The sequence below is a fragment of the Hylobates moloch genome, unplaced genomic scaffold (assembly GCF_009828535.3).
Source record: "Hylobates moloch isolate HMO894 unplaced genomic scaffold, HMol_V3 SCAFFOLD_12, whole genome shotgun sequence".
NCBI lineage: Eukaryota > Metazoa > Chordata > Mammalia > Primates > Hylobatidae > Hylobates > Hylobates moloch.
Window position 1 is genome coordinate 85918672 of NW_026652287.1, and position 13729 is coordinate 85932400.

Consider the following 13729-nt stretch of genomic DNA (forward strand, 5'->3'; position numbering starts at 1 on the left):
CATGGCCACTGTGTTCACGGCCCATCGGGCGATGACAGGGGTGGCTGGGCAAAGAGGCTGATTGGTGTCCACAGAATGGGTCATTCTATCCACTTGATTATTAAAATCCTCCTCTGCTGAGGTCACCCATTGAGGAGCACTCTCATGGGTTACAAATATTTTGACATCTGACATGCACCTTCTTAGTTTATTACTACTTTTTATGTATAGAAGTTATTTTGTAATACAAGCAAACAAACTCATTGTATTCACATCTTAGTTGAATTCCTTTTTAAAATTAGACCTAGATGAGAACAGAGCTTAGAAGGAAGACCACACAAAGTAGAAGAGGCTTAGTAATAAAAATATGGTGTAAGATGAAAAGGCACTGATTATTTGAGAAAAGAAAATTAATGTTGGTATAGTTGTGGCAGCAGGTGGAATGCCCTGGTTGAAAGGAGTAGCATTTGTATGTTGGGCATGTAGTCAAATCCTGGCATAGATGTAGTACTTAGTTAACATGAGTTTTTGATGAATCAGAATAGAGGGATTTACTCAATGGAATAAAAAAGCACAGAAAACAACCTTAGTATCTCTTAGAGTTGTAAAGGGCCCAAGAGACTTTTTCTCATTTTAATTCATTTAAGAGTTGTACCTAGATATAGCCAACCTCGAGGCAAAGTGAGGAAACCCTGGTGGACTTGCTGAAGGTTTAGGAAGCAGCCCCAAATTCTGGACTATGCGATCAAAAGAGCAAGGTCAAACTGTGAGTCCAGAATGGCACATTTGGAAGTCTCCTTAAAATATCTAAGGACAGACATTGGTCATCATTAAGTATCACTATATAGTATGGTCTTGTCTGATGACAGGATGCCGGTTGGAATGAGCTGAGTTCTATATTCAGCAAGGAAAATAGGAATTTCCCTGGAAAATTACCCTGAAAACATTCCTATTTACTCAAAAACTCCATAGTATTAATGATTTATGTATATAAGTTTAAACAATAATGTGTATGGGTAAATGGATTATTTGTATAAGTGTGTAAAAATAATATATATAAAATACATTTATATATACAAATACAAACATATTTCTGAATCTTTAAACACTAAAAATATTCAAACATTAAGAATAAAGTGAAATGGAGACTACTGGGAGCAAATTTACAGCTCTTAACGCACTGTCATTCTAGGTCGTGCTCATTGAAATGGTTAAGTCATTTAGCTAGGCCTCTCTCTCTCTCTTTCTCTGTCATCTTCTTTCCATTTTTCTTTTTTTCTTTCTACTTGATCCCCTACTCTACTCCTGCCTAGACAGGCTCTGAAGTTCTCCCCGCTGTGTTCTGTTACGCTAGAGGGCCATAGCTAAGATTCCCTCACCAAGCATGACCCATAGTGCCAGTGCTATGCTGCCATGTCACCTGTTTATCTCATTTTCGCTTTTGTTTCTGCCTATTTTTCCTTCTCCTCCCCTCTGCATTTTGTCTCCTGTTGTATCTATTAATAAATATTCTGGCTTTAGTTATAGAGATTGCTTTGTTTTACCAAATCCAACATATTTCCTGTGTCTGGGCAAGCAGTTGTACTGACTATTCTGGGTAATTTATTTGTATTATTTTAACCCCTAGTAACTAACTCCAGCTTTTATCACACACTTTTTTAATGTTTTCTTCATATTTTTAGCTTTTCTATTCTATCTTGATTACTGTAGGAAACAGGCAACATATATTTTCACACTGGAAATTATCAAATAGAGCATTTAAGAAATACCCGAAAATATGTGAAGTGCTATAATAGCAACAACAGAAAGAACATAAAGTATCCCCCCCAACTGTGCTTCAATCTGGTTATAAAAACATGTCAGAGCACACACACGCATGTGCACACACACACATGCATGCACACACACACACCAGCACCATGAATTCAATTGGTATCAAGACATTGCAACCAGAATTTCATGTTTAGTGCTGTAACAATGGCTGATGTTTGGAGTTATGTATTCTACTCAAAATTAATAGGCATGAAAGAAAAAAGGAGGGACTTATTAACTGAAGGAAAGATATATTCAAATCAATATGTTACCCCATGAAGCTATCTTCCCAGTGTGAGCATAATTAAAAACACAATTATGGTTTTCCATTACCATAAAATATTTTTGGGTAACAAAATTAAAGTATTTAATTTTTAGAATAAGCTTATGTGTTCAGTATGAAAATACATTTTCAAAAGAAATTATACATTAAATCACATCTATAAATAATGCATATGTTTTCTAAGCATTCAACTTAAAGAAAAACGGTAAAAAGAGAATAGCATTTAGTTGATGTGAATAGGTTACCATTTGTTTCTCTGTGATCCAAGGGGAAATAACCAGAGGAAGTATGCGTTTTAACATAGTTTTAGCATTCCATATCTAAGGAAACAAACATGGTTTTTGTGGGTAAGAAAACAATAGTAGTGAAACATTAAATAAAGACACTTGAACAGTTCCTGAATAGTGAATTTTGCTCCCAAGATGCATCCTGGCACACTATAGATGGTAAGGAACAATAATGAATTGACTTTTACTGTCATTGATTTGTTGCTATGGTGACTTTTTGGGATGACAGAAGTCAGCATAGTCAAAGTGATTCTAATGTGGGAGTCTGTGATCCAAACCAGAGACAAATGAACATTGCACAGAAATTAGGGACCTCATTTTAATCTCTTACAGATGCTGTTTATTATAATGTTATGTTTGTTTTGATAGCTTTTTTGTTGTTGTTCACAGAAATTTACAAATTCACCATGAATCCACTCTGAAATATTCAAGAGCTAGTGTTCATCTAGCACAACTGATAACACTAGGAAACAATGCCTAAAATAGCTTTTGGAACATAGAATGGAGAATATTTATTACAAGAATTGAATGAAGTCTGGGGGGGTGACAACTTAGTGACAATTTGCCCTGTTGCTGTGCATGAAGCTTGCATATTGAGGCCTTGTTCAGTTGCTCAGCTACAGAAAGCACCAAAAAGAACACGCTGATATATAAAAGAAAAAAGGAAAAAAAATGTGCTCTAAACAAATAAGGCCAATTATCTGGAAATATCCTCCCGTTGTCCTAAGGTATAACATTGCCGAATGTGACAGGCTGTGGGTCCTGTCTCATGGGATGTGGTGCAAAGAGTAGACAACTGAAATGCTTGCTTAATATCTTTATTTTAAAAAGTCTACATTATATAGCCTCCATGTCACTAGAGAATGGAGACATTATGTAGCTCATTACAGTTTGTGCAGCATACTGTCTAGGGACCCCTTGCCCAGTGGGAGCTCTTAGTAGCAGAATCCTTGGCAGGCATTTTTCTGCAGGGAAAGTATTTCTGTTGGAAACATTGTGAACCATGCATAAACACTTCATAAGAACCCCCTTTCAGAAATGTCACAAAATGGACAACAGCACAGTATAATAAAAATCCATTGGCCTGAGAACCAGAAGACAGTATTTCTAAGTCTGGCAATGCCATTAAACAGTCTAGGTGACCTTAGGTTGGCCTTACTTTCCTCAGTTGCATAATGAAGGCTTTGGATTAAACCATCTCTAAGCAATTTCACCTCAAAAATCTTACGATTCTTTTTAGCATCGCTGTGTCTTTCTTTCCCCAGAGAGTGATTCCTTGGACTAACTGGAAATAAGGTAAAGGTTTATACTGAAAAAGGAATTGGTAGGCGACAATTCATTTGTATTACTGTATTTCTTCAGAGACAATCTGGAACATATCTTTTTTGTCAAATGTGAGATTTATTTAAAAGAGATTTAGTGCAACACAGATCAACCACAATTTAGCCATCTTCAGGGAAAAGAGAAAATAAACACAGCACAGTTGTGAGTAGTAAGCGGCATATTGTAAGTTTCAGCACAAAATGATCCAACAGAAAGTCTAATACAAGTATCAAACTATTACATATGATATGATATCTATTTACAACTTGTCTCTCCATAAAATACATTTCTATTGGGGTTTATTCATTATAAAAAATTAGTGGTATGGGAAAAAATGGAAGAGTTTTTACAAATCCAAAGTTAATTTGGATTTTTCAATGGTAAAATAATTCTAACATGTTTTATTGATTTATACTTTTATGGTTTTTTTTTTGCATTTTACTCTTTGTCAAGAAGAATACCTTTTATTTAAGTTATCAGTGCCAATGGAAAATGACAAGAAAATTATTTTCAAAGAGTATATCATATATTCATATGTCTATAATCACATACAACCTACAATTGTTTCAAAGACAACTCAGTCTCAATCTACCCACGAATGAACTCAAATTATCCTTCCCAAGCATCCTCTTCCTTATGTGCCCTTTAATGGTGTCATTACCTACCTGTCATCTAGTCAGAAGCTTCATTTAGTCATAAGCCTCTCCTTTTGCTCCATTGCCATCTAAATAATTGACAACCTAAGGCCAATTTTAACTCTTTTACAAATTTTAAATATATCATCTCCTCTTCATTCATAGGGGCATTGATTTACTCTAGACATTCATACTTTCTCATCTGAAATAATTAAGGCCTTTATCTAGCTGATCTCTCTGCCCCTGGACTCAACCTTCTCTCATTGATTCTAAGTACTGCTACCACATTGTTTCAAAATATAAAATGATCATGCCACTATTTGGCTTAAAAGTGTTTGATGGCTTACTATTTCCTTCAGGATGCGATTCAGTTTTATAGTACTGTCCACAGGGTTCTGTATGTTCTGTCTGCTCCTCTCCACTGTCCTTTCCTCACTTCCTGTCATTTCCTCACAAGTATCTGCACTCTAGTTACAATAATCCAGAAATCCTCACCAGCTTGTGAGTACAAATAAAATCACAGAGACACGATTGAGGATGGGCTGTACTAGATAACAATAATCATTGATGGTTAGAACAGAATGGACTCATACACAGAGTGAATTATATCTGAGCTACATCCTGTATCAACATATCCTGGCTTATCACCACAATGTTCCTTGCCAAGTCTTCCTGCTCAGCTACATGGTTGTCTCATTATCTGATTATTAGCTTTCATTCATGTTCAGAAGACTTATTTCTCTGGTAGCTTATGAGCAATATGAATCTCTAGAATCTAAGATTGGCAAGTTGCAAAAAGAGAAGGAATATTCAACACCTGTCCAGGATCTATGTCTTCCCGGAATAATTGAGAGAAGAGATGTTTACCACAGTTAGTAAAAATTCTACTCATGTTGAACAGAGGTGTAGCTCTCCCATGGACCCCAAAAAAGAAGAATGTGAGGGAAAGCTCCCAAGCACATGGCTCAAGCATGGAAGTTTAGTACTGAGGTGATTTTTCATTCAACAACTATTTCTGAGCATCAACTATTTGTAAAATATCGTCTTAGGAACTGAGGACAATATTCCCTGCTCTCAAAAAGCTAACATTTACTAATAGGATAAAAATAAAGCAATAACTATAATGTCAGGTAGTGGTGAGCATTACATAGAAAAATAATTTTGGGCAAGGGTTTAGAACCTGGTAGGGTAAAAAACAAGGCATTTATTTTTGAGGAAGTGGTTAGAAAATGAAGTGTGAAATTAATTTTCCTGCAGTATATGAAGTATTGTACCAGAGTATTAAAAGATATGTAAAATTTTATTGATAAATCTATCCTTTAAAAGGAATACATTTTAGGATGTCATCACTTTGATGTGAATCATGTAAATGTTGATAATATTCTGTGTATTATACATTTAGTGTTTCAAGAGATTCACTTCATTGCCTTTTTGCCATGTATATTATGTGGTCTGTTTGCAACTGTTTTTTAAAAAATGGTATTAAAAGAATAGTTACGTAGAGAAACATTAGTGGATGTTAATTGTCTCCCCACCCGTATTTATGGGTGTTAGCGCAACTGCTTTGCTAGTTGCAAAGCTGTATTATCAGAGTAAAAGTGTATTTGTATACTGTATGGGAACTAAAAATTAAGAAGAAAACCATTTTCTTTTTTTTTTTTTTTTTGAGACGGAGTCTCGCTCTGTCGCCCAGGCTGGAGTGCAGTGGCACAATCTCGACTCACTGCAAGCTCCGCCTCCCGGGTTCACGCCATTCTCCTGCCTCAGCCTCTCCGAGTAGCTGGGACTACAGGCGCCCACCACCACGCCCGGCTAATTTTTTTTTTTTTTTTTGTATTTTTAGTAGAGACGGGGTTTCACCGTGGTCTCGATCTCCTGACCTCGTGATCCGCCTGCCTCGGCCTCCCAAAGTGCTGGGATTACAAGCGTGAGCCACCGTGCCCGGCCCATTTTCTTATAACAAAAAAAAGCAAAAGAAAAAGAAGCCTGAGCAAATGAAATTTGAGCAGATGACTGAATAAAGTAAGGAAGTCCTATAAGACTATTTGGGGTGGCTGCATTTTGTTTGGAATGAAAAGGAAGTATATATTTCTGAAACAGAAGTAATCTTTGAGTGTTTGAAGGATGGTTGTAAGGCCAGTGTAACCTGAGTAGAATAGGTCACAGTAAGGAAAATAGTAAGAGAGGTAGTGAGGAACTACGTGATACTGGGTCTGATAGATGTTGGTTAAGATTTTGGGTTTTGTTCTAAGTTATAAGGATGTGTGTGTAATACTTTTTAATATCTGAAAAGCCATGCACTCTCACAATTTCTATTTCAAAATATCTACACATCCTTTCATATAGTTTATTTTTTATTTATTTTTAAATGTTTTCTGTTTTGTTCTTTCTTAAAACGTTATGGACAGTTTCTTTTACTGTGCAGAAGCTCTTTAGTTCAATTAGACCCCATTTGTCAATTTTGGCTTTTGTTGCAATTGCTTTTGGTGTTTTAGTCATGAAGTCTTTGCCCATGCCTATGTCCTGAATGGTATTGCCTAGATTTTCTTTAAGGATTTTTATGGTTTTAGGTTTTACATTTAAATCTTTAATCCATCTTAAGTTAATTTTTGTATAAGGTGTAAGGAAGGAGTCCAGTTTCAGTTTTCTGCATATGGCAAGCCAGTTTTCCCAACACCATTTATTAAATAGGGAATCCTTTCCCCATTGTTTGTTTTTGTCAGGTTTGTCAAAGATCAGATGATTGTAGATATGTTGTGTTATTTCTGAGGCCTCTTTTCTGTTCCTATATATCTGTTTTGGTACCAGTACCATGCTATCATCAGAGTGAACAGGCAACCTACAGAATGGGAGAAAATTGTTTCAATCTATCCATTTCACAAAAGGGTAATATCCAGAATCTACAAGGAACTTAAACAAATATACAAGAAAAAAAGAACCAAACAACCACATCAAAAGGTGGGCAAAGAATATGAACAGACACTTTTCAAAAGAATACATTTATGCAGCCAACACACATATAAGAAAAAGCTCGTAATCACTGGTCATTAGAGAAATGCAAAGCAAAACCACAATGAGATACCATCTCATGACAGTTAGAATGATGATCATTAAAAAGTCAGGAAACAACAGATGCTGGAGAGGACATGGAGAAATAGGAATGCTTTTACACTGTTGGTGGGAGTGTAAATTAGTTCAACCATTATGGAAGACAGTGTGGCAATTCCTCAAGGATATAATACCATTTGACCCAGCAATTCCATTACTGGGTATATACCCAAAATATTATAAATCGTTCTACTATAAAGATGCATGCACAAGTATGTTTATTGCAGCACTATTCACAATAGCAAAGACTTGGACCCAACCCAAATGCCCATCAATGTTAGACTGCATAAAGAAAATGTGGCACATATACACCACAGAATACTATGCAGCCATAAAAAAGAATGAGTTCATGTCTTTTGCAAGGACATGGATGAAGCTGGAAACCATCCTCAGCAAACTAACACAGGAACAGAAAACCAAACACTGCATATTCTCAATTATAAGGGAGTTGAACAGTGAGAACATATGGGCACAGGGAGAGGAACATCACACACCGGGGCCTTTTGGGGGTGGGAAGCAAGGGGAGGAATAGCATTAGGAGAAATACCTAATGTAGATGATGGGTTGAGGGGTGCAGCAAACCCCTATGGCACATGTATATCTATGTAACAAACCTGCACATCTGCACATGTATCCCAGAACTTAAAGTATAATAATAAAAAAGTTATGGATATGTAATAGTTGTACATATTTGTGGGATATATGTGACATTTTGATATAAGCAATATATAATAATCCAATTAGTGTAACTGGGGTATCCATTACCTCAATTATTTATCATTTCTTTGTGTTAGGAACATTCCAATTCCACTCTTTTAGTTTTGCGAAATATATGATAAAATATTTTTAACTATAGTCACTTTAATGTGCTACTGTGCAATAGATATTATTTCTATCTAGATGTATTTTTGTATTCATTTGTCATACCCTCTTTACCCTCCTCTCCCATTACATTTCCAAGTTTCTGGTAACCATCATTCTACTCTCTATTTCCCTGAGTTCAGTTTTTCTTTTAGCTCCCACATATGAGTGAGAACGAGATACTTGTTTTCCTATGCCTGGTTTGATTCACTTTACATAAGGTCCTCCAGTTTCATCCATGTCGTTGTTAATGACAGGACTTTATTGTTTCTTATGGCTGAATAATATTTTATTGTGTATATATGCCACATTTTCTTTATCCATTGAACCGTTGATGGACACTTAGGTTGATTCCATATCTTGGCTATTGTGACTAGTGCTGCAGTAAACATGAGAGCGCAGGTATCTCTTCCATACACTGATTTCCTTTCTATTGGATATATACCCAGCAATGGGATTCCTGGGTAGTTCTAGCTTCAGTGTTTTGAAGAACCTCAATACTGTTCTCCATAGTAACTACAACTTAATTTTCCAGTTATTCTATATTTCTGTTAAAATTGTATCTTTTTGTATGTTTTAATTTTTTTCTCATTTCAGTTATTTTGTTGCTTCTGTAAAATATTCTTTGATTTCTTTATCATATGTTCAATACATTCTAATGCTTATACTATTTCTAGTATTTAATTAACTTATTTTACAATTCCACCATATAGTCTATAAGTAATGATAAATTGGTCTCTTCTTCATCAGAATTTATCACTTATTTTGACTTGGCTCTCGGTTTGGAAGTTGTTGGTGTACAGACATGCTTCTGATTTTTGTACATTGATTTTGTATCCTGAAACTTTGCTGAAGTTGTTTATCAGATCTAGGAGCTTTTAGGCTGAGACTATGGGGAGCACAACGGAGTTCACAGTAGGCACAAAAATAATAAACTACCTAGGAATACAGCTAAACAGGGAGATGAAAGATCTCTACAATGAAAGTTACGAAACACTGCTCAAAGAAATCAGAGATTACACAGACAAATGGGAAAACATTCCATGCTTGTGGATAGGAAGAATCAATAATACTGCCCAAAGCAATTTACAGATTTATTGCTATTCCTATCAAACTAACAATGATACTCTTCACAAAAATAGAAAAAAAAACTATTTTAAAATTCATATGGAACCAAAAAAGAGCTTGAATAGCCAAGGCAACCCTAAGCAAAAAGAACAAAGTTGGCAGCATCACATTACCCAACCTCAAACTATATTATGAGTGTACAGTAATTAAAACATGGTACTGGTACAAAAACGGACATATAGACCAACAGAACAGAACAGAACCCAGAAATAAGGCCGAATACCTACAAACATCTGTACTTCAACAAAGTACAAAAACAAGCAGTGGGGAAGGTGCTTCAATAAATGGTGTTGGGATAACTGGCTAGCCGCATGTAGAAGACTGAAACTGGAGCCCTTCCTTATAGCATATACAGAAATCAACTCAAGATGAATTAAAGACTTAAATGTAAAACCTAAAACTATAAAAACTGTGGATGATAACCTAGGAAATACCATTCTGGACACAGGCCCTGGCAAAGATTTCATGACAAAGATGCCAAAAGCAATTGCAACAAAAACAAAAATTGACAAGTGGGACCTAACTAAAGAGCTTCTTCTGCACAGCAAAAGAAACTATCAACAGAGTAACCAGACAACCTATAGAATAGTGGAAAATATTATATTTGCGAACTATCTATCTAGCAAAAGTCTAATATCTAGAATCTATAAGGAACTTAAACAAATTTAAAAGCAGAAAACAAGAAACTCTGTTAAAAAGTGGGCAAAGGACACAAACAGACACTTTTCAAGAGACGACATATACACAGAGCCAACAAGCATATGGGAAAATGCTCAACATCCCTAATCATTAGAGAAATGAAAATCAAAACCGCAATGGGATACCATCTCATATTAAAAGGGCCAACTATGTTAATAGGGCTACTATTAAAAGGACCAAAAATAACAGATGCTGGAGTTGTTGCAGAGAAAAGGGAACACTTATACACTACTGGTGGGAGTGTAAATGAGTTCAACCGTTGTGGAAAGCAGTGTGGTGATTCCTCAAGGACCTAAAAGTAGAACTTATTTTGCTGTCTTTTTCCTTTATGGCTTAAAACCTTCAACTTATATGTCTATATTATAGCAATTGTAAGTATTATTGTCTTGTTCTTATTTCATCGAGGTGCACTTTAGATTTAAGCCATTTCATATGTTTCATATGTTTGCTGATGGTTACTAATGCATACTCTTCTTTATGTCAAATATTATAGTAAAAGAGATTTAATACTAACAGATGAATCACAGTTTAGGCATCTTCAGGTAAAAGACAAAGAAACCTCAGCTAAATTATAAATGGCATATTTTAAGTTCAATGCAAAGTTATCAAACAGAAAGCCTAATATAAGTATAAAGCTATTAAAATTATGTGAAATACATGTAAACGCTTCCTTTTCCTCTTCTGTTTATAATTGTTTAAGTAATGTTGAAGAATATTTTGAAAAGCGTTTCTTATTTTATTGTATTTTTATTAAAAGATGTATCCTCTATCTATTAACACATTGAAAAAGTATTAAAGGTTTATTTGTGGGCAATTATATATTCAGATTTTGTGTCTGTTCTATAAACATAGTACAATAACATGTACATGTTATAGATTGAGCTTGTTGAGTTTTTCTATTAAAATTGTTCATGTCTTTCTCCTCCTCTATCCCATTGGTTGAACTGTCAACTCTCAGGAAAACACCTTAAAATTTTCTATTATGTTTATTGATTTAGCAATTTCTCTGTTTATTTCTAAAGTGTTTTGTTTTGTTTATGTCTTGTCCTGCTGATTATCTTGATGGGTTGCCCTATTATTAAAATTATTCATCTTTTTACTGTTTAAGCTTTTGTCCTTAAATGACATTATATCAAATTGAAAATTAATAACCATATTTTTGCCTATCATTTATTTTCAAGTCACATTTTGCCATTTTGCTTTAGGTGTGTTTCTCCTTGGCAGATTTTACAGTTTGTATTTGTTTAGTCAAAACTGAGTCTTTATCTTTGAATAGCATATTATTTACCCACTCTTTTTCATAGGTGATGTAGTTGATTTCATTTCTTTGATAACATGTATTTGTTCCCATATTTTAAAATGCACTATAAACCTATTATTTATTTATTTTTTCTTTCCTGGGAAAATATTGGCTGATTGATTGGGTTTTCTAAAGTTCTATTTATCTGTACAAATATTGCTGCTCACAAACACAATATTCTATTTGGGATTAATCAAAATTTTGAATATACAATTATAATATAGAATTGTAAGTGTATTGTCTTGTTCTTAATTTCATTCGGGGCACTTTAGATTTTAGCCATTTCATAGAAGGTTTGCTGATAGTTTCTAAGGAATTATCTGTTTATGTCAAATATTATGTTAAAAGAGATTTAGTACTAACATATATGATGGTACTAAACATATTTTTTCATGCCATATTCATAAAGTTTATGTATATATTCATTTATAAACTTTATAAATTTATATTTCTCATAAACACTATTTCTCATACTCAGTGTATTCCACCTTGAGATATTTCATCTTATTTAATTTTCATTTGGGTGGAGCAGGTCTTCTAGTAATTATCACCCAGAAAACTCAGGAGTGATATACTTTCTGAATAATTTTACATTATATTGTACCTACTTTTAGCCCTTAAATATGTATGATATATTGGCTGAGTGTAAATATTAATGCTGTAGTACTTTTCTCTCATGTTTCTGTAAATATTCTTTACTTTTTTCTAGATTCTAATACTGCAATTAGAATTCTAATACCAGTCTATGTATTTTTTCCAGAGTGACAGGTTTAGTTCAAGCCTAGCAATTCTTTCGTGACCATATATACCTCTAAACGATGACAATTTACTCACACTCTTTCTTGAAAACCCAAAGCCACAATGAGCTTGGACTTCTCCAGATTCATTAGTTAATTCACAGTTTAACTATACTTTTTAATACTTTTTTTGTTTGTTTAGAAAGGTAGAAGGATAAAGAATAATGAGCACATGCTTGGGCTACCTTCCTAGATTCTTTCTAAAGTATATTTTTAAAAATCCTGACAGCCAAAACCTATTGTTTAATTTACCATTTAAGAAGAATAATTTAGAAGAAAACAAAACTCATTTATTTACTTGTAATGATTTATATAAAAAATTAAACATGTAGTTTTATCTTCCCTTTTCCTGTAAAATGTCACATAATGTACCAAGTGAAATGAGAAAACAATAAAAATGTTAAAAACTGAAAGGAAAGAATCCGAAATACGTTCAACTGCCCACACAAGAAATATCCTAATTCTTGGTGCTTCAGTAGAAATATTTTAAAATAAAAAAAATGTTGCCTTGGACATTTCTTTTAAAAATAAATTTATTAGGAAGGAAAAAATAAAAGCAGTATCCTTGAATAATAACAACTTCCTAAGATTTGAGTAAATGAGGCAGAAACACAAAACCTCAATGTATAATTGTCAACATTTCATAACATGAATATTGTGATGGGCTGTTAACCATTTTCCCTCCACTGGCCTCAGATATTAACATTACCATCAGAATACTTAGGATTTTTTTTTGTTTTTTTATGAAGCATTAATGCATTTTGATATCACTAGCCAAATACAAAAGAAAGCAGAGCATAATGTGGCTAATCAGGCAGGAGGAATTTAAATACCAATGTCAGCATCTAGAGAATTAGATTTTTGTTCTGAAATGGCTGAAAGTCTTAGGCAAATAATAAACAGCAAACTCAGAGAAATGCTGAGGGATTGAAAGTCATAGCTTTATAATACCTCTTTTATTTTATGCTATTCTATTGAAAAGTGACTTAAATATAGAATTGAAGAAGAAAATAAAAATGATGTTCCTTGACACAAAGGTATGTTTCTGTATATCTTTTAACTCGATGGAGAGCCCTTGAAGTATATCATAACACCTCTGTATTAACAGAAGCTTCACATTACCTGCAAGTTCCTGCCTCTGGCATTCACCAGAGACACAAAGACATTATGAGAGGAAAGCTACCCTTCCCTTTATCTAATAACAGTTCCCTTGAGAGAATCCCAAAGGCACTAAGGCATGCTTTCTAGTATCACAGGAAGAACCAGAAATTGCCTTTCCTTTTCTTTTTTAACTCCATTCTCTGCAACAATAACTAAGTATAGTTTTTCTCTCGTCACCCTAAAGTAACCTTTGGCCCTTCAGTCTTCTCTGATATATGACAGGATAAAAATACCTACAAAAATGTCAAGTGACCTTTTTTTTTTTTTTCCATTGCAGATCAGAATTCTCTCAAATAATCACACAACTACCTCATGCTCAAACAGAAATTAGTGATGGTAGGCTACAAGCAAAATTT

At 34.2% G+C, this 13729-nt stretch overlaps 1 protein-coding gene across 6 annotated transcripts in view; it reads right to left on the minus strand.

Annotated features, from left to right (window-relative positions):
• MGAT4C (MGAT4 family member C) overlaps positions 1-13729 on the minus strand; it is a 257557-nt gene that overhangs the window by 94031 nt on the left and 149797 nt on the right. The gene's annotated exons all lie outside the window — the stretch shown is intronic.